Source organism: Gopherus evgoodei, chromosome 7 (genome assembly GCF_007399415.2).
Source record: "Gopherus evgoodei ecotype Sinaloan lineage chromosome 7, rGopEvg1_v1.p, whole genome shotgun sequence".
Lineage (NCBI taxonomy): Eukaryota > Metazoa > Chordata > Testudines > Testudinidae > Gopherus > Gopherus evgoodei.
The window spans coordinates 23,386,442-23,412,765 of record NC_044328.1 but is presented as its reverse complement, the minus strand read 5'-3'; positions in this window follow the sequence as shown (position 1 = coordinate 23,412,765).

The following is a 26,324-nucleotide window of genomic DNA, read 5'->3' as shown; positions in this document are numbered from 1 at the left end:
TCCCAATCACCTACTTTGAGATATTCATACAGAAATAGGATTTAAGTAAAGGATTTATTCATTGACTGTTGAAAAAAATGCAGTAGAGAATTTGAAAGCGACTCCGTTGCAGATTTAACTTGGGTATAACAACATCCAAAGGTTTGCATGCTGGTCCCATGTTTGTATGAAATATGTTGTGAGGATTGGTTTGTCTGAAAATATAAAATAATTTTGTTTTAAACTGCAGTGTCCCAGGACACTTTTTTAAATGAATCATTTCTTCATCGTCACTGAAGTATAAGAGAGCTCACATCCAGAATCAGCTAGGATTTGCAAGAGCCACTTGCCCTTTTGCTTCAGGGCAGGAGGTGCCAATTTATTGAGAGGGTCCTGTTGATTAGTCTGGATCCAGGAAACCAAAGAAAAGATAGATGAACACTGGTGGCGGTGGGGAGGGAATACTACATAGTTAATACAGCAGTGAGTAAGTTATATTTATTTGTCTGATAATTTATGATTATTACATGATAGTTTCTCTTCATGCAGCCATTGCTTTTGGAAAAAATCTATTAGTTTAACATGCTGTTTCAATTATCCTATAACTGAGTCTGCAGAAATAACAGACATATTAAAACAAGAAAATCACATCATCCATCAGTCAACTAGGTACTTAAGCCAAGTGAAAGGACCTAGAAGAGTGGTTTTTTTAAATTTTACTGCAGAGTTTTCATGCTAAATCACAGAAAAAATAACTTGGAGTCCTCTCATGGGATTTTTTTTTTAAAGAAGTTAGTGGATTTCATGCTTTCCCAATCTTTACCAGGGAAATAGAACACTTGTCAATTATTGATGAGGTGTGGAATAAGGGAATTTGTATTTTCCATGTAAACCAATAGTGCATTGGCATATGGGGATAATTTTCCAAAATGAATTTTTGCTAATTTTGATATGAGGAAGCTCTTCATTGCTGTTCATTCTAAAAGAAGTAGTTAATAATTTATAGAGGAAAAAATGATAGAGGGAAACTTTGATGTTAGAGTCAGGTGCCAAAACTCCTCTAAAAGGGGATTCTCCCATGGGGTCACAGGCCAGTGCGAGGGTCTCCTCACCACTTAAGTCTTACAGTGGTGATGCACAGGAGAGCCACTGGCAATAGTGTCTCTGCACTAGCCCTGTATACAACAGTGTAGAGAGCAGTGATTGAGTGTGCCAGGGCATGATATCCAAATTAATACACCTCGCAGAGAGGGAAACTGGTTTTACTACTTGAGGTATTTCATGACTGGGAAGTAGTGGTAGGATTTGCCCCTAATTGAATGAAAGTAAGTGTGTTCTGCAGTTTATTTGAATGACACATTTTTAAGTCATAAATTATAAAGAAGGGACCATTGTGATCATTTAGTCTGCCCTCCTATATAACAGGCCATGAGGCTTCCCTGAATTAATTCGTGTTTGAACTAGATTATGCAGGACCAAACACATATAGCGGGGTCTCAGCTGGGGTACAGATGCCAAGCACTGGCTGACAGCCAAGTGCTTCTTGAGTCTGGCCCTGGAGAATGGGAAGCAGGAAGGGTTTTCCTATGCCAACTTCTCTCTCTTGCCCCAGTCATTCCATCATTGCGGTGCTGATGAAGTTTTGATTTCGTTCATCTAGTTTAGGAAGCTGAGGTTCTTCTGGATCACAAGCAGTGTGAGAAGAATACGCCTATCCTCATTTTGCAGATGAGGAACTAAGCCAGAAAGAGAGGATAAGACTTGCAAAAATGCTCAGTCATTTTTGGATGCTTTGTATTTTTTTTGAGGGAGGGGTTGTTTGAGTGCCCACCTTACAACATCTTTAAGGGTCCTGATTGTCATAGGGCAGATGGTAAGCACTCTCTGCAAATCAAGTTATTTTATGGTATTTCAATTTGAGCACCCACATATCTTTAGCTATTTCTGAAAATCTTGGTCTAAAGTGACTTGCACAAAGTCACACAGGAAGTCTGAGTGCTAAGAATTTAACGTCGGTCACCTGTGCCCCACTCTGATGCCTCAATCACAAAAAACTTAATCGGTGATCTGAAAACTGGTTAGTGGGAATATCTCCGTCCCAGAATGCTTTTCCCTTTTGGAGAATAGGGGCTAGAATAGAAGGAAATAGTGAGCCGGATCCTAAGGTGCCATGCAACCACTCTGTACCACCCACTGACAAAAACGGCTGTGGCGCTGGCATAATCAGCTGCAGGAGTGTTACCCCAATACACCTACATCACCACCTTCCTTGCTACTAGCGTAAATGGCTTGACCAGAGCAAAGGGGGTATGGATGGATTCCTAATCCACTGATCAGCCATTAGAGCATGTAGCAGGATGACAGCCTGTCATCTATGAACGCATCCCCGCATGGTATGGCATGCTACCAGAGTCACCCTACCTCAATTTCTTTCCTGAGTCTTCACTAGTAACTCTCACAGCTTTCAACACATTCAATTACCAGCTTTCAGTTGCTGAAGTGACTTAGTCCTCCAGCAGAGTTATGTACAAATCCTAACCTTCCGGGCATTAGAGTCCAAAAAAACACACACATTTCAAGGGCTCTGCTCAGTTTCTCCCACTCTTTAATAGAGCACTGACTCTTACAGCTGTTCTTGAGCCCACCCCCAATCTTCTCCCCTAACTCAGGGGTTTCTGTGAAAAGTTAACTGAGTTCTTCCACTCATTTAAACTCTTCATGACTTGTTATGAGTACAGGTGCTCCTCAGCCTATTACCTGATTTAGTCACCAGACCATTCAGCATCTCCTCCACCTGGGGGAAGGCTTGCTAGGTCTGTCACAGATGCAGCTGGGTCCAGGGCCCTCTTAAAATGGCCAGCTCACCCTGTGACAGAGGTTTTGCCAGCCACCATAAGGCTGTTCTGATTTCTATCTGGGTCTAGACCAGCAGCAACACAGGCTCAGATTTGGGGGAGTGTAAAAGTGAGCAGTATCCCACCTTTTGCATCTTCTCTATCCTGAGTTTCACCAAGTACAGCTGGACTAAAATCTGTTCCTAAATTTAGTCATCATTTGAACAAATAAATAGGGACAGCCTGCTCATTGTTATCATTCATTTTCACTTATGACTCAAAGGCCAAATTCTACCTTCTTAGCATTTATACAACTTTAATTAGGGTTGCACAGGCATCTCCCGGGGCAGAATTTGGCCTAGGAAAAGCAGACAGCTCCATGTGGATTCTTTTGAGAAAAAAGATCAAACAAGAAGAAAATATACTAGCTTTTTCATTTCTCCTGAGCTTCCTTGAGTCTCCTTTGAGAGAGATAGGAGCTCTCCCAAAGATGCCACACAATATGAGAAAATGAGCCTCCTGCTTGAGGAACAATGATAGTGCACTCCCACTGGAAAGCTTCAGATGCGAAAGTTGCTAGGGGACACATATAGTCTAGGCATTTGAAAACAACAATGGTCTTCCTTTCTTTGCTCTCTTTAGTATTTTGCATTGTGATATTTACATACTGATGTTTATATAGCAGTCACAGGCTGTCACGTGCTATACAAACTCCTTGCAATAAATTCAATATTTTTTCAGAGGTTCCCAGGCTGCTGACTTACTCTTGTAAAAGCCAAGCAATTGTGCTACTCCGTGTTTTCTTGGCTTCTCTTCACTTTCTGAATACAAAGAAGAGGAGCAAGCAGCAGTGTATCTGTGAAGCAACACAGTGGACTCTACTGCAAAACAAGCTGTATTCATTAATATGTATTCCATGGTGATTTTGTATTTCAGAAGCTTCTTTTTTATTTCTGCTCAAGCCCTCAGGAGATGGCACATGTTTCCAAGTATCACACTGTGAGCAATGTCTCTCTTTACTGTGAAGATTTCTTCTCACTTCAGAGGATTAGGAGAGGAAGACCTTAGTTGTTTGTCAAATGCTTAGGTCAGATCTGTCCACTAGCGAAATGCAGCCAACACACCTGAAATTTCTGCCATGGGAGAACAATCTAGAGCTTTTGCCCTTTCAAAAGTCTAAATTACTCATTAAAGCAAGCTACATGTAAGTTTAGACCCCTTACATTTTAGGGAACACAGCTGATATACAGTAAAGAATCAGAAGCAGGACAGTTGCAGAACATCTCTGGTTATACATTTCTTTCATTTCTATATTTATTTTTAAAGGAAATGGTACAAAATATTTTGGTAAATCAGAGCCATGCATTTGTTTTCTAAAAAAAATGTCTATCATGTAATGTCTCAAACTAGAGAAACATAACATATCAATACACATTTTTTCCTGGCTGAATCTCGCCTACATTGGCAGTAAAACACCATAATATTTTCTCATATCTGAGAGGAAGAGAAGGAAATAGAGACACTAAAACCAGTTTTGTTTTCTACTATTAAGTTGTTATATGTTGGTATTCAGACTCTCAGATCTGATCTGTGACTTTTCTTTTCCCCCGTTGGTTGCATTATTTTAATTTGTAATAGGAATTGCTCTCTTTTATATACTGCATAAGTGCATGGCAAAAACTTTGTGCAGACAGCTTTTTTGATAAATGACAAGTATTAGTAGCAATAAACCCTACTTGGGGTAAAACAGCTGATCTTAAAATTATTTAACTGCAGATAAATATCTACCACCAGAGGGCACTAACATCTTAATGAACAAAAGCTGATGGACAATTGGCACCATATACTGTGGTATGTTTTCCATAGAATATCTGGGTTGGAAGGTGTCAATAACCTAGTCCCAGATTTGGACCTTAGCGTCCAAAATATGGGGGTTAGCATGAAAACCTCCAAGCTTAGTTACCAGCTTTGACCTGGTAAAGCTGCCACCACCCAAAAAATTAGAGAGTTTTGGGGCACTCTGGTCCCCACAAAAACCTTCCCTGGGGACCCCAAGACCCAAATCCCTTGAGTCTCACAACAAAGGGAAATAAACCTTTTCCCTTCCCCCCTCCAGGTGTTCCTGGAGAGATACACAGAAGCAAACTCTGTGAATCTAAACAGAGGGACTCCACCCTCCCCGTTCACAGTCCTGGAAAACAGAATTACTTCCCTCTTCACCCAGAGGGTATGCAAAGTCAGGCTAGTTAATCTAACACACACAGATTTCCCCCTGACTTCTTCCTCCCACCAATTCCTTGGTGAGTACAGACTCAATTTCCCTGGAATTTCCCACTAAAGAAAAACTCCAACAGGTCTTAAAAAGAAAGCTTTATATAAAAAGAAAAAAAATACATCAAAATGGTCTCTCTGTATTAAGGTGACACATACAGAGTCATTTGCTTAAAAGAATATTGAATAAACAGCCTTATTCAAAAATAATACAATTTAAAGCACTTCAGCAACTATACCTATGTAAATACAAAAGAAAATATAAATCCCTATCTGATCTTTGGTACTTACAACTGGGAAACAGAAGATTAGAAAGCAGGAAACAGAAATTACTTCTCATCCGAGAGAGCATACAGGCAGAAGAACCAAGAACAAAGGACTCACACACAAAAACCCTCCACCCAGAGTTGAAAAAAGTCTGGTTTCCTGATTGGTCCTCTGGTCAGGTGCTTCAGGTTACCCTTAGCTATCTGTTTATGACAGAAGGGACCTCAGGAGGCCATCTAGTCCAGCCCCCTGCTCAAAGAAGGACCAATCACCAGACAGATTTTTACCCCAGTTCCCTAAATGGCCCCCTCAAGAACTGAGCTCACAACTCTAGGTTTAGTAAGTTAATGCTCAAACTACTGAGTTATCCTTCCTCTGCAACTGTAAGTGTCAAGACACTTACATGCTCTGTCATGAAGGTAAAAGCCTGCTGAGTAAAATTCAGAACCGTTAGTCCCTTAATTTTACAGGATTCTTACATGCTTTACTGGAGTATTGTACCTCAAAGGAAAAAGAGGTACGCCTAATGCTTATTCATTCATCCATGATGGATGAGCATACAGGAGAGTGCATTTTTTCCATGGTATATTCAATTGCTGTCTTAACAACGCCTTGTGAAATGGGGATAAATACTAGAATAACATAGGCAGTGCTTTGCGTATTGGGTATAATTAGTGCTAAGTTACTGACTAACTAATAATAATCAAGACTGGAGGCTAGTTAACTTATAGAGATACTTTGTTTACCTGCACTAGCAATCAGTGAAGGTAAAGCAGTGGTATAAGTAGTTCAGGAGATTAAAATAATATAGAAGAAGACCACTGAACAAGTGTTAATTGTACAGTTCAGGTAAAAACAGATCTTGTTCATCTGGGCTTAAAATGCAACAAATGATTTTTTTTTTAAGGACAGCAAACATGAGCAGTTTCATAAAGTGCTATTTGTTGTATTCTATTATGGAGTTTGAGAATAGCCTCTGATTAGGGGTCTCTTGTACATGGAGTGTCAAGTCTCTGCCAAACATTCTACCCTTTTGACATTTAAAATACTTCATTGCAAGACTATCAGAGGTTTAAAAGGACATGATCAAGTTGTAGGGCCCTAGTATTCATTTACTTTACTTCAAAAATTATTATTCTTTTCAAGTATGAAGATGGGGATTCTGTCTTTTTAACTGAGCTTTCTTTCTTTGAAAATAAAAGAGTCAAATATAATATAACAATACAATTTATTTTTATATATTGTCCTTCTCATAAAGTATTTAGAAATGTTTTACAGAATCAGGCTGGCTATCTTTCACACCCAGATAAAGTAACTTGCAGAAGCAGAAAGAGATGTAAACAGTTGTATAAAGAAGGAAGAGAGAGAGATTACTTTTAAGGGATGGATTGTGCACTTCTGCATGTTGGCTGTGGTGCAGAAAAGGATTGCACCAGCAGGTACTCCAGAGGGCATTGTATCTGGCATGCAGGTGGAGGAACATATCAGTTGTGCCAACCATAAGAAAGTGCAACATGTGTTCCTGATCAGGGTGTGTCATAGCCCTACCTCCTTCTTTGCCCTGCTGCCTCCCATGAGGTGAATAGTGGCACTAGCTTCATACAGTTCTTGCACATAGGGGAACCCAATGACTGTAATTTGGCCTTGCTCACAATCAAAAATGGGGTAAACTCCTTGTTTACAGTTACATTAGATTAAGATTCAACCTAGCCTTAAAACTATAGAGATGCAATTATTTCTGGAGGAAAGCTACAGAGACAGGAGAATAGAAGTAGGTATTGCTAGAGGAAAGGAAATATGAGGGAAATTTAGTATTGGACGTAGGCTAAACTGAACAGGGTAGCTGTAAGGTGAGACATAGAATCATAGATGATTAGGGTTGGAAGATACCTCAGGAGGTCATCTAGTCCAACCTCCTGCTTAAAGCAGGACCAGCTGCAACTAAATAATTTCATCCAGGTTTGTCAAGCCGGGCCTTAAAAATCTCTAAGGATGGACATTCCACCACCTCCCTAGGGAACCCATTCCAGTGCTTCGCCACCCACATAGTGAAATAGTTTTTCCTAATATCCAACCTAGACCTGCCCCACTGCAACTTGAAACCATTGCTCCTTGTTCTGTTATCTGCCACCACTGAGAACAGCCGAGCTCGATCCTCTTTGGAACTCCCCTTCAGGGAGTTGAAGGCTGCTATCAAATCCCTCCTCACTCTTCTGTTCTGCAGACTAAATAAGCCCAGTTCCCTCAGCTGCTCTTCGTAAGTCATGTGCCCCAGCCCCCTAATCATTTTCATTGCCCTCCACTGGACTCTCTTCAATTTGTCCACATCTTTTCTGTAGTAGGGGGCCCAAAGCTGGACACAATACTCCAGATATGGCTTCACCAGTGCTGAGTAGAGGGGAATAATCACTTCCCTCGATCTGCTGGCAATGCTCCTACTAATGCAGCCCAATATGCCATTAGCCTTCTTGGCAACAAGGGCCCATGAAGAGAGGAAATGACTCAGTGGATCGTCATGGATGCCTGTATGATCCAACTGAATTATTGAACACCACTAGCCCCAAATCTATTTCTGGGTCTAGATTATTTAGCTAAAGCCTTTTCTTTTTTTCCGAGATGAATATTCCAATATTTCAGAAACTCCCATTATAGTACTTTAAAAACCACAGTTCAAATAGCTGCCATTCCCATCATTTATTGCATAGTCCATAGCTTTTCACACATTGTGCATATGAGGAATAGTTGAAAATATAAACTACGTACTGTAAATAAAATTAAAACAGGACAGCTGCAATGGATTTCGCAGCTGGCATGAGAAGCTGCCCTGGCACCCTTGAGAGAAGGTGAGGAACCTGAGTAATGCTACAGATCATTTGGCAATGGTTTTGTTTGCAGTTTCACAGAGGTTTTCACATTTGTATGCATGTAAGTTGGGTACATTGTTGCTGTGGATCACCCACATGTGAGTAAGAAATTGAATTCTTACGCAAATGTGTGCCAACAGTACAGAAGTATGGGGTTCAGTGAGCATGCAATTATGTGTGAGATTCAATTACGAGCTTTGAAGGCATCTTTTTCATTATGAAAAATACTTATGTAATTTCTGCAGGATACACATTGCACCTTTCTGTCCTTGTTTAAACTAAAAGAAAAAGTACCTCCAGGACAAAAATTCCACTTGCCTTTGCCTCCCTCCACATGGATTCTTTTGTAAATGCAGAGTGGTATTCAAGAAAATTCCTGAAGCAGCAGGCTCATCGTTTTCCTCTCTGTCCCCATGGCAAACTCTCTTGAAAGAACACACACTCATTCTATCATTTCATATCACCCCTGACGCTTTCAAATCACACTTCACTCTCTGCATTTCAGAAAAACACATTCCACATTTGTTTTGACAGCAATTTATTTCCTTCCCTCTTTCAATAAACAGTCAATATCAAACATTACAGCCCACAACAGATGGAAAAGTCAGTCACACTGAGATCACACATTGTCATGGATTGGCAGACTTTGTCCTATCACCCCAGAAGTCATGGAATGACTTAATAGCACAGTGTTTCAGCCTGGTTTTCAGCCTCCATCCAAGTTTTGGGAAGACTTTCAGAAAGTAGCTTTATGAGGTGATAGTTTAACTTTTGTCAGCTCCAGTTAAGCTAAGATTGAGTCAAATGGTCTCCAACGTTAGAGACTAGTTAATCAATTGGTGGAGTCCCCCATTAGCTGACTGGAGCCAAGAATCAAACTGGGATACTTGTCGTTCACTGCAAACAGCATTATCAGGTGAGCTGAAAATCCTGAACTTGAAGTGATCAAAATCCAGATTCAGTTCCTAATTTTGCAAATGGTCATTGTCTCTACAAGTATTGACATTCTTCTACCTCCTCTTATTGGTCTGCAAGAAAATGTTTCCTAAAATAGATATGTAGGTGAGCTGCAAAATTCTGACCAGATTTAGATTCAAATTCCTCCAAAGTATGATCGAGTTTGGGCAAGGTTCCAATGTGGGCCATCTCACTTCCTCTTTAGAGTAATAAAATAATCTTTCTTCTCCCAAGCTTTATTTCTTTTCCCATTGTAAAGTATTGGTCCTACAAACTTTCCTATATAGAAATATAATGTTACTTTATTAAATCAAGTCTACTATCTTGATTAAACACAGTTATTGAGATTCATAATATTTTTAGATGGTTCCATAAAGGAAAAATGACAAAAATTTTAAAAAGAGGCTTGGAATGATTAGATTTTTATGGTTGGTAAACATCGATTTCACCATACACACACATAAACCAATGAAAAAATATTTCCATTGATGATAATAGAAATTTACAGTTAGATAAAATATGAAAAATCCTGCTTGAGAACTTTAAAGTTTGATTTAAGGATACTTTGTATATTTGGACATGAGACGTTGAGTATTTGTGTTTTAATGGTTAAGGTTTTAACTTCCTGAATCTGAGTCTCCGCTATCATTAAATAATTGTCTCAAAGACCCCCCTACTTTCCCAGGACTGTGAAAACTGAAATCAATATTGATTTTTATTTTTAGGATTTTTTTTATCATCTGTCTAAACTATGAAAAAATAAAAATTGAATTCTGCCCAGCCTGTTTAAAAAGGACCTGACATAAGCTAGTCTACTATGACTGGAATAATGCAATTCCAACTTCTTATTCTGTACAACAGTGTTGAAATTTGGAGGTATTTCCTTTTAGAAATTAGAACCCCCATAAGGAAATCTATAAGCTATGATAACCTTCTATAATAACTTTCATCCATACATTTCAGAGTGCTTTACAAAGTATCATTAGACTCCTTTTACAGGTAGAAATCTAAGACATGGAGAAGTGAAGTGATTACTCCAAGATCAAGGGCAGCAGATGAAGCGATGGCAGGTCAGGTGGAAAGCCAGGAATAGAAACTAGGGGTGAAATCGTGGCTCCAGTGAAGTCAGTGGAAGCATTGTCATTGACTTCAGTGGGGCCACTATTTCACTGTAGGTCTCCTGATTCAGTCCAGTGCCCTATCCACAAGACCATGTAGCTTTCCTTACGCATAGCTTCCATCCTAAATATATCAGAGTGGCTGTGAATCCATTCATTTTCTGCAGATGTCAGCATTCTGATGTCCCACATCAGCTGCACTTCTAAGGATAAGATTCAGTAATCAGATACTTTTTGAATAGTGTCTTCATATATGAACATTTGACAATCTCTTTTTTCATCTCTAACAAAATTTTTTACAGTAGATGGAAACCTCTGTCAAAGGTTTAATGAGTCACACTGATCATAAGTACAATTCACTCTGAATTAAGCTTTTGAAATCTCATTTTACTGTTAGCACAACCATTTTTTAAGTTTCTTTGCTTCCTTTAAGATGTTTTATGAAAGAATTATTCCACTATTATTCCATTCTTAATTTAAAAAAATAATGACCTTCTTCTAGCTGTTCAGTTTTTTAAATGCTCATAGTCACCTAGATCAACATGGTTCTTATTTTCATTTGTGTGGTTCTTAATTCAAAGTGTATTTTTGTTTTCATATATTAAAAATATAATTGGGAAGACGGATAAAGCTCTGGGTAGAGATTTGGGCCAATTTTGCTACTGGCATGAGTGGGTGAAACTCCATTATAATGAATCTGCCTACTGTTAGCGTGAGGCCAATGCCATCAGAGCATGGAATGTTGTTTTTCTCATCATTTCTTTTTAATATTTTAAATAGCACCACAGGTGTGCATGCTGATAAACTGGCAAATGCTTGTTCATTTGTCTCAGCTTCTGAAAATGTCCTCATCCAATGCTCAGAAAACACGTAAAATCTTTATAAAAATGCAGATAACAAAAAGGAGCCAGTTTCCCAGAAACCAACACCCTGTTCAGTCTCCATAGTTTAGAACTTAAGAGTAGATTTTCAGAAACACCCAGTGTTGGCTTGAACTTTTCTCCTACTGAAAACCTCACTCTCTTTCTCACCACCCTGGTTATCTACTTGCTCAGCCTGCAGAAACCCGGGACAACATACGGATCTTAGAATATGACCTGAAAGTGAATCAATTCAGGGTCTGATTGCTAATGAGAGAAATGAATTCTACATTCCAAGACTTTTCACTGAAAACCACCTGCCTCCAGTCCTGCATAATTAAATCGGGGGGCTGTTAATTCAGGTACCTCAGCTGATCTCAGTTACTGAAGTATCCTGCAGGGAGAGAGACAGGCTATGGAATAATCAAGACCTAAATCCCTGACTCAACAGCTAAAGTTAAACTGAAACCACAACGAAAGACAAACAGTCACAGAAAGGTGAAAGAAAAATATCGGGTGGCTAAGAGGCACATTTTCCCACAAACAAAGTTGCGTTACAGATTTTTTTTCTCTAGTTACTCTATTAATTTTTATACATATTTGAATAAATATATAAATGAGTGAATCATCTTGAAGTGAAGGACTAGCATTGGTAGTCTTTGTGGAAGAACAGAATTTTAAGAAGAGATTTGAAGAGGGTGATCTAGCCAGGAACTTCAGCTCATAGAGGACATGGGGCAACTAAACCACTACTCCCATGAGGCACCATGGCAGCATTTCCAAATTAAAATATTTAGGTTTTCAGCCAAAATATTTTGGCTGAAGGCTGAGTATTTTTGTTTTTTGTTGTTGGTTTTTTTTTGACAAAAAAGCAGATATTTCTTCATGAAAAATTCATTTAGTTGGAAACTCAATTTTCCATCCAAAAATAGTTTAGAAAGAATTTTTTTGACCAGCTTTAATTGCACGTTTTCATAAATCTTACTTAAACTCTTAAATCCCTGTCATAAACAGATAGCTAAGAGTTAATGTTCTTTTACCTGTAAAGGGGTAACAACAGTAACCTGAAACACCTGACCAGAGGACCAATCAGGAAACAAGACTTTTTCAAATCTGGGTGGAGGGAAGTTTTGGGTGTGAGTCCTTTGTTCTTGGTCTGTTCCTTTTTTCTCGTCTCTGAGAGTGATCTTTCTATCTCCTGGCTTTCTAATCTTCTGTTTCCAAGTTGTAAGTACAAGGATAGTAAGACAATAGGTTTATATTGTTTTCTTTTGTATTTACATGTGTGTAGTTGCTGGAATGTGTTAAATTGTATTCTTTTGGAATAAGGCTGTTTATTCACTTTTTTTCTTAAGCAATTGACCCTGTATATTGTCACCTTATTACAGAGACCATTTTATGTCCTTTTTCTTTCTTTTTATATAAAGCTTTCTTTTTAAGACCTGTTGGAGTTTTTCTTTAGTGGGGACTCCAGGGAATTGAGTCTGCAGCTCACCAGGGAATTGGTGGGAGGAAGAAGTCAGGGGGAAAATCTCTTTGTGTTAGATTTACTAAGCCTGACTTTGCATACCCTCTGGGTGAGGGGGAAGAGAGATTAGATCTCTCGGTACTTGTGTTTCCAGGACTGGAAGCAGGGAATCTCCTAGGGTCGTCCAGGGAGGGGAGCCTGGGAGGAAGTACCAAGGAAACAAGGGGAGGGGGTTATTTCCCCTTGTTGTAAGACTCAAGGCATCTGAGTCTGGGGGTCCCCCAGGGAAGGTTTTGGGGAGACCACAGTGAGCTAGGCACTGTATAATTCCTAGCTGGTGGCAGCGATACCAGGTCCAAGCTGGTAACTAAGCTTGGAGGTTTTCATGCTAACACCCATATTTTGGACGCTAAGGTCCAGATCTGGGAAGAAATGTTATGACAATCCCACTTAAGCCCTACTTTAAATGGTACACAGTCCTCTTGCTGGCCTTCTGCATATGGGTGAATTTCACTGTCAGAACACTGGGATCCAGTCAGGACGCTGGGTTGAATACTGCACTTCTCTTGAAGTGCTAGAAGCTCACAGAAAGTTAAAAAGATTTCAAGGAAATACATCGTAGTTAAAATGGGGAATTGAAAGGAAATTAGATATTCTATAATCAGAATTTCAGATTAACCAGTAACACTGAAACTTTTAAACAGGTACATAGTCCAGATGCTGCTTGCCTTAATGTCAATGGTAATCTCAGTAGAGTATATGTGGGAGTTGACCCTTGAGCTGAAGAAGCTCATTTCAGTTATAGTAAACTACTGCATTGTCTGTGTGTGTGTGTGTGTGTGTGTGTGTGTGTGTGTGTGTGTGTGTGTGTGCTGGAGAGAGAGAGAGTAATATATGAGGCTTGTTTGTTTTTTGTGGGCGGGCGGTTGTAGTGATGGAGTAAGGAGGTAGGTGGGGTGAAGTATTACTATTGTTCTGGGTAATCAGTAAGATATCCATATGGTTTGGAAACTTAACCCATTGATCCTGATTCTTCACTTGTGCCGTCATTGTTTACACCAGTGCAATGTGAGTACAACATAAGACGTCACCGAACCGGAATGATTTTACAGTCGTTTTACCCTCTCTTTGTCCAGGTAGAAATGTCTACACAAAGTACAAGGCAATGGAGAATCAGGCACAGAGTCTTTATTTCTGTATTTAATTGTGAAGGACTATAGGACCAGGAAGTATTTGAATACTTAGTTTTGAGAGAAGAATAAAAAAATGAAATAGTGAAAGATTGTATCCTAGTTTGCTTTCCATCTGGTAAAACACTTCTAAATAAACTAACTGACTAAACTGTACTCCTCATAATAAGCACAAGCTCTTGATCTAAAATCATCAGCCAGCTTTAAAATCCAGTTAATTATTAAACAACTCATGAACATTTTGGCTGCATGACTGGCTTTTGTGCCAGTCTTCTCTTCTTCTGAAGGAAAATAAATTACTTTAATTTTGTTCCAGGACAAAGGAGACAGTAGGTCTGTTTTACGTAAGATATACTTTTAAGAGGCACTATGCAGAAATTAGACTGCTCTAAAAATGTTAAGAGAAGTGGAATAAGTGGATTGTGGGCTAAAGGCCATTTTTGGCACTTGAAGGTCACATGCAGAGATCATTCTCAGAGGGTATGACGGAAGTAATGTAGGCAGAGGTAATTACTTTGCTCATTCTATAGAAGAAAATTAGATGTATAATCATAGTCTTTCCAATTAAAACATAAGCATGCTATAGTTAAGTAGAAATACTGATTGCAATTATAAGTACATTCCACCTTTCTAATGCAGCTTCAAGTAAATAGAACAAAACTATCAATACTAAAGACATGCATACTTAAGAGCTTCTGTTTTATAAGTCAGATCATTTCTTGATTTTGTTTTTTGTTTTTAGTTTGTTGCATTTCATGTCTTAAAAAGAAATAGCAAATATTTATCCCATTGCTGCTTGATCATTTTGATTGTGGACTCTTTACAACGATACTGAAAAGCTGTAATGTTAGTGTGTGTGGTGTTGTATATTTTCCCTGACAGTGTGTAGCTTAATTTGGAAATGCATGTAATTAAGTGTGTGAATTTTTCATAATGAGCTTTTATGATTCCTTCCAGAGCATGGAAAATACATTTCTAAAGTGAAAATGATTCATATCACAGATCTTCATGTGAACACTATTCTAACAGGGCTGTTTACACAGTGCAGCGTTTCTCTGGGAGTTAAGTGCTCACTGCTGCTATCATAGGCTTCTCTTCTGCCCAGTATATATGAGCTCTGCTAGATGGTCCCCATTAGCTAGCACTATTTTGGTGGTGGGGGTCATATAGCTGTGCTGCAGATAAGGAATGAATTTTGTATCCAAATGAAATCTGTGGATAAAAATATTTATAATAACAAGCCACTTGGGATCCAGGACAGTAGAAAACAGTCTGGCATTTGAAACATACCAATGATAATGTCCAGCACATACTTAACCTTCCCTTTTGTTTTTCCTAGTACAAATTTAAGCTCCAATTCTGCCGGCATTGAAGTCAGTGGGTCTCCCTGCACATGCACAGATCTGTCTGTGTGAATTCAGTTGCAGGACTGGAGCCTTACTACTGTACAGTATTTCAAATATTTGATTTTGAAATGGGGGAGATTTTCAAAGGCTCTAAGGAGAGTGATGTCAATGGCAGTTAGGTGCTTAACAGTATGCCAGTGGGAGTCAGGTGCTGTTGTGTAGTGTACAGGGTAACAAAGCACTTCTTAGGTTTAATTTGTAGCATGTTGTATGGTTAGTGATAATAATTTTGAGAGTAATGCATTTGTAACTTTTTTGTCCTTTACATTCATTCAGGGTATGTTGACACTGCGGCTGTGATGATGATTCCCAGCACGGGTAGACAGACACATGCTAACTAAGTCCGAGCACTAAAAATAGCAAAATAGCAGTGTGACCACTGCAGTGCAGGCTAGTCACCTATGTACCCAGTCAGGCAAGGTTGTACTCCACATCTAGCACAAACCACTATCCATACCACTACAGCAACACTCCTGTTTTTAGCACACTAGCTCAGGCAGCTGCAGTATAGATATACCCTAATGAGAGAGCTGAATATACTGTATAGGAACAGGTAGTATCCCTTTAAATAATTGAGTCTGTTAGCAGTGCTCACTGTGTTCTGTGTTTAGCTCACTGCTAGAACCCAACCAGAGCAGCTGTGTTGTTTATATTCAATCAATATAGTTATTTGAACCCCAGCATGCCAATGTGGTTCCTTAATACTATGTTTGTGTAAAGAACAAAAGGTATAATAGGCAATTAACTCCCCTTTGTGCCTTTCTAAATATCCCCCTATATTCTTAATAATTTGATATAGAGCTAATCAAGGTATCAGCTGTAATCTAGATTTTAGAAAACAATGTACAATTTTTCACAAATTGCCAATATTCCTCTACAAACTCTTGTTCTGTATATTGCTCTGCCGTATTCTTATTGTTTTGTCTGTTTGACCACTCAATTCAACACTTAATATTTAACAATTCTAATTATCTTCAAGATGCACCTTTTCCTTTTAGCATAGCATCATTCAGAAATAAGAATCTGATAGTTCGGGGTAGGCAACCTATGGCACGAGTGCCGAAGGCGGCACACGAACTGATTTTCAGTGGCACTCATACTGCCTGGGTCCTGGCCACCAGTCCAGGGGGTTCTGCATTTTAATTTAATTTTAAATGAAGCTTCTTAAGCATTTTAAAAACCTTATTTACTTTACATACAACAATAGTTTTGTTATATATTAAAGGTTTATAGAAAGAGACCGCCTAAAAACGTTAAAATGTATTACTGGCATGCGAAACCTTAAATTAGAGGGAAAAAATGATGATTCAGCACACCACTTCTGAAAGGTTGCTGACCCCTGTGATAGATCATTAAAAATGCAAAGCCATTAGACAGCATCTATATCTGGCTTACAATACTGAGCATCTCAAGCCACACAATGAACTCCAGGTGATATTATTTAGGGTGTGGAGATAAAATTGGCAAAAATGTCTAACGGACTGAAATGAAATTCAATCAGACTTTGGCACCTATTTCACTTAAGTGGTTTTGACAGTTTTATTTGAGTCTATAGAAAACAGGAGTCTTACCTCTGTCAGGACTAGAATTGTGCCTATTGTAGCATCACAACTTGTTTAATCATCTTATTATATATCAGATGATTATCAGTACAAACTGAACGCTATTGAAAAAATGTCATTCTTGAGCCGGATGCTGACCAATAGCAGGATTTGGTCCTATGTGTAGCATCTGTTCATTTTGGAGCTAAATACATTAGTCATATGGGGCAGTACATTGTAATTTAAAAATAACACTTGCTACTATGCTTGCTTATATGGAGAAAAAAGACCCATTTTCTGAGCCTTTAGTTTAATGGTCCAAACTAATGGCTTAATATCCAGGCTTCCTGGCATCCTCATTCTCCTTAAGCAGGATGTTAAACCTGAATATCTAATGGGAACATATGCAGTGGTGTTGTAGCTATGTAGGTCCCAGGATATTAGAGACATGAGGTGGGTGAGATAATATCTTTTATTGGGCCAACCTCTGTTGGTGAGAGAGACAAGCTTTCTCTCTCACCAACAGAAGTTGGTCCAGGAAGAGATATTACCTCACCCACCTTGTCTCTCTAATGAGAACATAGTCCCACAGTTTCCCATGGTTCCATTTATCAAAATTTCTGTCTTGTCAGTGATAATGTGATATGGTCATTTTAAATGCTCCTAAACACTGCTCTTCCTTTCAATTTCTCATTGATCCTCATACCTAACTCTCTACCTGCTTCAGTGAAGTATATGTTACAGTGAATCTATATTCCATATTTTTGGCTGTTATCCCAAAGGAATTTTCTAGCCCTTATGCTGTTTAATCGATTAATAGTTTTATTCTGTCCCTTTACAGCTAAAAATGGTTACCCAACATATTTTACCTAATCTGTCTCTGTTCTTATAAAGTACTTAATGATGTTCAGACAGTATCCCTAGTCTTATAATTTTGCATGTAGGGGCCTAGTGCATGAATGAGAATGAAGACCGTGAGCATGATATTATGATCCTAAGTAGATGCTGAAATGCTGTATTCTGCTGCTTTAGGTCTTCTTTCTCGATCCCTGCATGTATTCAAAATTTGTATCTGCATCTGATTCACGATCCACAAACACGATCTGCAGATATCTGCTTCTGTATTCACCAATGTCCGCAGATTTGCAGAGCTCTACGTGTTTCTGCATGTGCTAAACTTTAAGCATGCAAGTAATACCAACTGATTTCAATGGGACTTCTCTCATGCTTAAAGTTAAGCATGTGCTTAAATACCTTGCTGAACTGAGGACTAAGTAAGTAGGGAGGGAATTATATTAATTTGAATATCGTTTAATTTATTCCTCCCATTATTTTATTTCTCATTCAAGTGAGATTTACTTTAAATGATACAGTGATCCAAGGGAATACATTTCCCCAGTTAGTATAGATACATAGGAATTGAGTATTAGAGGGGTAGCCATGTTAGTCTGGATCTGTAAAAGCAGCAAAGAATCCTGTGGCACCTTATAGACTAACAGAGGTTTTGGAGCATGAGCTTTCATAGGTGAATACCTCCTTCGTCAGATATTCACCTACGAAAGCTCATGCTCCAAAACCTCTGTTAGTCTACAAGATGCCACAGGATTCTTTGCTGCTCTTCCATAGGAATTGTCATTCCATACCAGTGGTGCACCTAGACCAGCACCCTTTCTGATAGTGGGTGTACCAGATGCTTCTAGAATCCCTGGAGTACACAACTATGGAGTATCTTTCCCACAAGGAAGGTTTTTCCTGATTTTCACCCTCAATTAGTGGTTAGTAGCCTAAGGGTTTATATCTTTTCTAAAATCTTTTTTCCTATCTAATGCTCTTGTTATCCCTATAAACATCTAATCATTAAAAAAAAACAAACCCACAAAGCTCTTGGCTTCAAGATGATATACTGTGGCAAAGAGCGCCACTGTTTTTAAAAATGTGTTTATAACTCGATGTTAATCATCATTTCAACCCCTTCCCAACACTTTAGAGTTTTGGCTAACTCAGAGGTAGGAGAAGAAAAAAAAGCAGAAACAAGTGCAAGAGCTGAACATTAAAACCAAAAATATTAACCTAATTTTCAAACTATTAAACATATGAATTGGGTTCTGTCTTAGAGAAGAGATGAGTGAAGTCTAACCTGTTCTTATTTTCTCAACCAGTTACCCACCTACCCACAAAATCCAACTTCAAATGTTTTTAGAGGTTTAAAAAAACCTACATGCAGTATATGAAATACATTGTAAAATATATTATGGCCTAAGCACATCTTTGGCTGTGAGCTAATAATAGTATAATGCAACCCAGCAGTGAATGAAATTAAATTTTTAAAAAGAGGTTGTTTGCAAGAGTGCGACTACACAGACAACTGGAGATGGGCCTGAACTACAATAAGGGTTCCAAATGCTCCCCAAATTTTGGGCATTTGGGATCTACAGAGGCTACTTTTATTACTGTGTTTAAATAGAAAATTCCTTTTCTGATCTTTGTTTAAGTTAGTCATAGTGCAGGATTTAGCCTAGCTGCTAAATGTGTTTCATAGAGTATGGCATACTAATGTCCCAATCCTGTAACTAGCCTGTTGAGCAGACTGCAGGTCCTGCAAGGATCCACCCTGAACTCAGTGGGCTCCTGTGCCCGCTCACCATCAATCAACTAAAGGGTTGAGATCTAACCTGTTGCATCACACAAAATGCTAATGTAAGCATGGATAGCACACTTTGGATCTGTGTGTCTCCAAAGTGGGATGTGATGCCCACGGCATCACAAACCTGAACAGAAAGTGGGATTATTCACTGCCTATCAGTTGGGAAATGTGCCTTGAATTTTGAACAAGTACCATATGTCCTGAAGGGGTGATGCATGTTTCCCCTAGGGTCATTGCTCTCTTGTATCTCTAAAGCTACCACTGCCAGTGCCTTATGTAATCAGCATTGATTTCTACAATATGTTCTTTAATCATTGATTTCCCCCCCCGCCCGCACCATAATGATCCACTGTTGTAGTCCAATTTCCAGCTACATTTGTGATGTTTTATTCTTTCAGCCTACAGGGTCTTTGGTGCTCCTCATGTTGTTTAATCTGATTAATGGGTTCAAGCATCACATTTATATTATCTTGTCTAACTCCTGCTTTTCTTCTATCAATTGAGTAACTTAAAGTAAGGTAGCTTAACATACAATAATTTATCCCTCTCCACATTATTCCTTCTGTCATTTGCTATTCCTGCTCCTCTTTGCATCTTATTTTCTTTTAAGGATTAAGTGGATATCCAAATGTTTTAAAAGCTATTTAAACAAGATGTCAGCAGCATCTTTCATACATACATTCATAATAGCAGTGGGCCAATTCTCCCTTCATTTGTGTCTGAGTAACCCCACGTGTGCAAATGCAGTTGCTCCATAATGCACACTTAGGCCAGCTATGTGTCCTATAGTAAACATGACAGAGAATTTGAGTCTTGTCAATGAAGAGTATAAAAGGTTTTTGTAGAAGCATCTGTAGCAAACATTCTTAGTGTAAACTGAACACATAAAAGCATAAACTGGGTCTTCGCTGACAATAGTTAAAGCATGACTTTAAATAGTGTCTTATGATGGTAAAATATATATTGGAGATGTCAAATCAGGGTGCATGCTGTAATGGCTGTATGTTTCATTTTCTCTTTATTTAAATATGCCATGTATAATTTTATATTATTGCGCAATCATAAATACAAAAAAGTTTTAAATGTTGGCGCTTTATTTCATTGTTAAACTACAATGAAACTAAAATGGATTTAATATTCACGTCCAGCTTTATGCTAAATAAAGTTGTCATGATTAATGTTACTACAAGAAATGCAAAATTAATTTTTAATTAAATTGCTCTTGCAAGATCTAGTAAGCTAAATGTCTATAACCAGACCTGGCAGCCCTTTCTAGTTCAATATGCCAACTAAAAGTTCACCCGATTTATAGTCAAATCACTCCTTTATATTTAATATAGATTACACCAGCCATTCATTTTTCACTAATACAGAACAGAACATTCTCCCTGTTCAGATGCAGGGGTAGATTTATTTTTTTAAGCCCTTCTCAGTATCGCATCCCCTTTTCTTCGTCACCACTTACAACACTCTGGGACCAATTCTTAGATTCCATCGATCTGTGTTTGCTGCAGGGCCCGAGGAAGAGAAGGAGTAAAGGTAGTTTTATGTCCTCTTGCCTTTCCATTCCCTCAATTCTGGGATTGGCTGGGGGCAGCTGGGCTCCCTCCACATTTTAGAGCAGTTTACAGTGATTCTAAATTGCATCTCTCTGGCAACAACCCTAACAGGTCATTCTGGCAGTTGGGGAATAGTTGGATTGTAGCTGCATTCCAGCCATAGACTTTAACTTCTTTGAGGTAGGGACCATCTTTTCATCATGTGTGTACAGCACCTAGCACAATGATGTCCTCCCTTCTAGGGGCAAACACAATATAAATAATAATTAAGGCAATAATATGATGAGGATTAGGAGGTAGACTTGGTATAGAGCCAGTACACCTGGCTCAATGGACACCTGCGGTTCCCCCACATCAGGACAATCCTCATTTGGCTATTTAAACCAGCTTTACAGTCCCTGGAACATACAGAATGGCACAAGGGGGTCACTGCACACCTGAGACGAAGGTAATCTATTTTTATTTAATCTCTTTTGTTTTTTCTACATTGTGTTTATAATTTGCCATACATAAGATATAATGTGTTATCCATCTTTTATGTTTGTGTAGGCTGTGCTTAATGTATTTGTTTTCTGTTGTTTTTTCTTTTTAACTGTTGTAACTTTTCCTTTGGATTCTAAAAAAATGAACACTTTTTTCCTGGCCACTTTTGCCTTTTAATGTTTAGTGAATGTCATTGGACCAATAGAGAGTTTTACTTAAAAAGTGACGTCCATTGACTTTTCTGGGCCCGTTCCGAACGGAGCTGAACATGATAGTGCTTACTTTGTTCAATGATAACTTCATGGTATAAAGATTCTTTCTGAGCCAAAACATCTTTGTGTTGCAGTGTTAGAGACACATGAGACTACAAATACATAGGGAGCAAGCTAAATGCAGATCTGTAGTATAGCTGTGCATAGCATTTGTAACAGAGCTTGACATCAGACAAAACTGTCATGAGCTGTTTTTTTGTTGTTGTTTATGAACCTGAAACTCAGCCCAATTTGCAATGTCCTATTTTATTACCACAGAATATTCTGAGTAATTTGTTTGTCATTTTTGGTGGTGAAAAAAGATTCCTTAAGTCAAGTGATCCCACTCATGCACGTACTAAAAATATTTCTAAAAGGAGAAAAGTGCAGTCTGTAGGCAGGTCCTGATTTACACCAGATATAGATTAGGATTAATGAACAGTCTCTCATCCTCCTACACAATATTGCTGATTACTTCCTATCTTGTTTTATCATGCAGTTGTTCACTGGCCCTCAGATTAACATGCTCAAACCATTCTGAAAGTGGCAGCTAAGTATACAGACGTATGCCTTATGCACCTGCCCCACAATGGCAACTCTTTCTTTACATCTCTGATTTTGTTCTGCGTTCCTCTTCTGTTGTGAGAGCTATTAATTTTCTATGTTTTAGTTATCGGACTATCACCAGTTGTTAACTTTAATAACTATACCTTGCTCTTGAGGTAGGCAAAATACATGACCCTCTTCCCCCACTCAGACTGATTGGAGAAGGCAGTGCACATTTACAGCAAAGACTGAACAACATATATGAAGTGGAGGAAGAGGGGTAGGGGAAGAATCCAGCCTTTTTGACCCTTGCTTGCTGGAACTTTTTAGTGCTGAGGAGTGTTTTTAAGGCTGCTAAGTTGTTAATGCTGCTAGTGCTGGATATCTGGTGTTAGCTGCGTGAGCAGAAAGTTCAGCATGCTGATTCAATAGACCTCAATATTATTCATAAAGACAGACCACAGGCTAGGTTTGGAGGCAAAGGAGCTTGGCCAGGTTTATTGTTAACAGAGCATGGTACTAGTCCCCTATAGCAGGGGTTCTCAACATTTTTCTTTCTGAGGCCCCCACCAACATGCCATAAAAACTCCATGGCCCACTTGTGCCACAATAACTGGTTTTCTGCTTATAAATGCCAAGGTCAGTGTTAGGGGGTAGGAAGCAGGGCAATTGCTTGGGTCCCCACACTAAAGGGGCCCTGGTGAAGTGACATTGCTCAGACTTCAGCTTCAGCCCCAGGGGGTGGGACTCAGAGCCCCAGGCTTCAGTCCCATGTGATGGAGCTTCAACTTTCTGCCCTGGGCCTCAACAAGTCTAACACTGACCCCGCTTCATGTCCCCCTTGAAATCTGCTTGCAGCTTGCTATGGGGCCCCGGGCCCCTGGTTGAGAACCACGGCACTAGACCAGGACAAAGATGCCCCTCCTATGACTTCTCCTTTGTATTTTAGAACATTGATACCAACAAGTTAGGTATTTCACACCAGATGTTGTTAGTTACCTCATGCCTGCTAGTTCAAACAAAACATCCTTATCCATTATCCTGTCATGCTCTCCTTATCTTTGTGAGGGGTTGGTGTGTTCTTGTACCACCTCTTAGGAATGCATTTATGAGGTTACTTGAGAGATCTGTGTGTTTTTGAACCATCCTCTCTGGTCAGGAATGTGCTTAGCTGATTAGCTGACACCTAGTGTGTTACTGTTCTGCCAGGGCCAGGCCTGCTCTGGTTCACAGCCATTGGTTCACACTGCTAGTTAAGCCTAGTCTCCAGCAAGGCCTATATTACTTACTTTTCACCTACAATAATATACATTGCAGTTCACTGCAGCAAGTCTTTGACTCAGTGACCATTTCTATTTCATAATAAAGTCAGAAATCCAGCAATGTTTAAAGCAATTTACAAAATAAAATTCATGAGTAATGAAAAACTTGGGATCTGGTTTGCTGCTGATAGAATCGCCATTACTTTCAACATGCTAAGGGCTAATTGATACCATTATGCACAGTCCATACACAGAGATGAAGTGGAAACTGAGCCATCCCTAGAGTAGCCCCAGAAGGGGCTGAGGCATCATTCCCACCCTTCTTCCCCTTTGCTTTGGGGGTGGCTAGCCTACACAAGCAGCAAATTACAACCCACCCCATGTTGGTGGGTCTGCATGGCCTGGTGCACTGATAGCTGGAGCCAAGACTCCTCCCAATCCAAACCCTCCCGATCCAGTCCTAAAATACATATGACCAGTGTACCTGATCTAAGGTGCTTACTCCTCCTTATTCCTCTACAAAGACATGACGTCTACATTAAAGACCTACAGCGGGACTGGGATCTCACAGGTCCTGCAGGACCTGCTGCCATAATAACGAGAGTGGATAAAATATACTTTGTTGCAGTTGGTATTGGATGGGCAAAAAAAAACCCCTAACAGATTGTAGTAATTTGCGGGAAAACACTAATTTTTTAAAAAAAATAAAGGTTTTAATATTTAAATTTAAGAGAGGGACAGAAAATATCTGGTGTCTATTATAGCAGGAGTTAAAGTATTTTTACATGATTTAAACAAGATTTATTTCATTCTTTTAGTAGTAAAAATTGTGTCTGAATTCCAGTTTTTATGTGTGTATATACAGTAACTCCTCACTTTAAGTTGTAGTTATGTTCCTGAAAAATGGGACTTTAAGTGAAATGTTGTTAAACAAATCCAATTTCCCCATAAGAATGAATATAAATGGGGGAGTGTTAGGTTGCAGGGAAAATTTTTTTTGCCATACCATACCGTACAGTACAGTACTATAGTTGGGAGGTGCCTCCGCCTTACACCACACAGGCACAGCCCATTGGCACTGGAGACAATGAGGCAGGCAAGGAGGCTGAAGGTGCTATAGGCTCGGAGAAGCACATTGCGCAGCAGCAGTGGCAGCTTCCCCTACTTTGCAAGCACCAGGAGTGGGGGGCTCGACTCTTGGCCCCCCCACGCTACCCCTTTCCCCAAGCCCCCACCCTTAACCTGCCTCTTCTTCCACCATCCTCCCCCTTTACTCTGCACATTCCATCCTCGCGCCTTCATCCTCCCTCCTGCCCGTGGTAATCAGTTGGCTTTCAGCGTTCAAGGGGGGGGGGAACGAGGACTTGGCATGCAGGCTTCCTCCTCCCTCCCCTGTCTCCTGCCTATGGTAGTCAGCAGGTTTACAGCGTTCGGGAGGCAGGGGAGGGAGGGGGAGCCTGCGCAACAAGTCCTTACTCCTCCCCCCTCCCTCCTGATCGCAGCAAGCCAGCTGATTGGTGTGGGCAGGAGGTAGGGGGAAGGCACTGATACATGGGGTCTGCCGGCGGATGGGAGGTGCTGGGGGGGAGACGTAGGGGAGCTGATGGGGGGCTGCCAGCTGGGGACAAAGCACGCAGCCAAACAACATTATAGCAAAGCATGTTCTGTAACTGAGCAGGGATGTAAGTCGAAACAGGATTTGTGGGATCTAAGGTTTTTGCAGGTGGGTGTGGGATAACAATGAGGGAGTGGGTATTGAGGGACAGGATGGGAGCAGGATTAAAAAGATGTTGTAATGCAGGGCTCTAGCTTAAGTCAAAATATGGTGTCATGAGTGTATATTTACAACAGAATAAACCACTTTCCCCACATTTAAAATTATTAGTTTAGTATAAAAATGTGGTATTTATTCTATACTATTGTTTTATTATGATAAACAAATTGTTGCAGGTTTGACTTTTTTAAACATGGAATTTGAGATAACTCCTCTTACACGTAAGAAATTTGCGTAGGTGCAATCTGCCATATACAGGGGCTAGCAGAAGTCATAGGCACCACTTAAGTGCCATTTTGAGGGTTTATGTAAGACTAAAATGGAGTCTAGGACATGTACTGGCCTACTGCATAGGGGTGAATTTCATTCCATCTGTTGAAAACATGCATATTCCTATGTTATTAGGTCTTGGTTTAGATGTTGGATTTTTTAATTGAAATGCACATTTTCAGTTACTGTACAATACGCTATATAACTTTAATGATTAATTAAATTTTGGGATGTAAATATTTGAACAGTGCTCTTTTCATTATCTGTATTTAACATGATGTGACTCAGTGAGCTGGTATCACAAGTTATGGGATTTGGAGACTTTCACCTCTATAGGTCAGAGGTTTATCTGTTTCTATACACCATCACTTATTATCCTTTGATAATTACTTGGTTTATGCACAAGCAATACAGTTTCTACAGGGTAGGTGTCCACACCACTAAAATTATCAGAGTAATTTGCACCCTTATTAGCAAAAAGGCTAAAGACTGAATGGGGTGATGACAACTGAACTCTGACATCCTTCATAAAGTTAAGTGAATTAGGTTAAAACATTTTGGCAGGGCAATTTGCAACATTAAATCCAATTATTACTTGTTCTGTGAATTGACTTGACTTGAACCTCTAAGGCTGCACAATTTGGTACATTTCATGAGCACTAAATTCAATTTTAAAATCAAGAAGAAATCACATTAATTCAGAGCAAGCTAACATAAGTGGGAGAAGTTGTATTTGAATTTTTGTATCCAGTGTTTTCCCCAAGGATCAAAAATAGAACA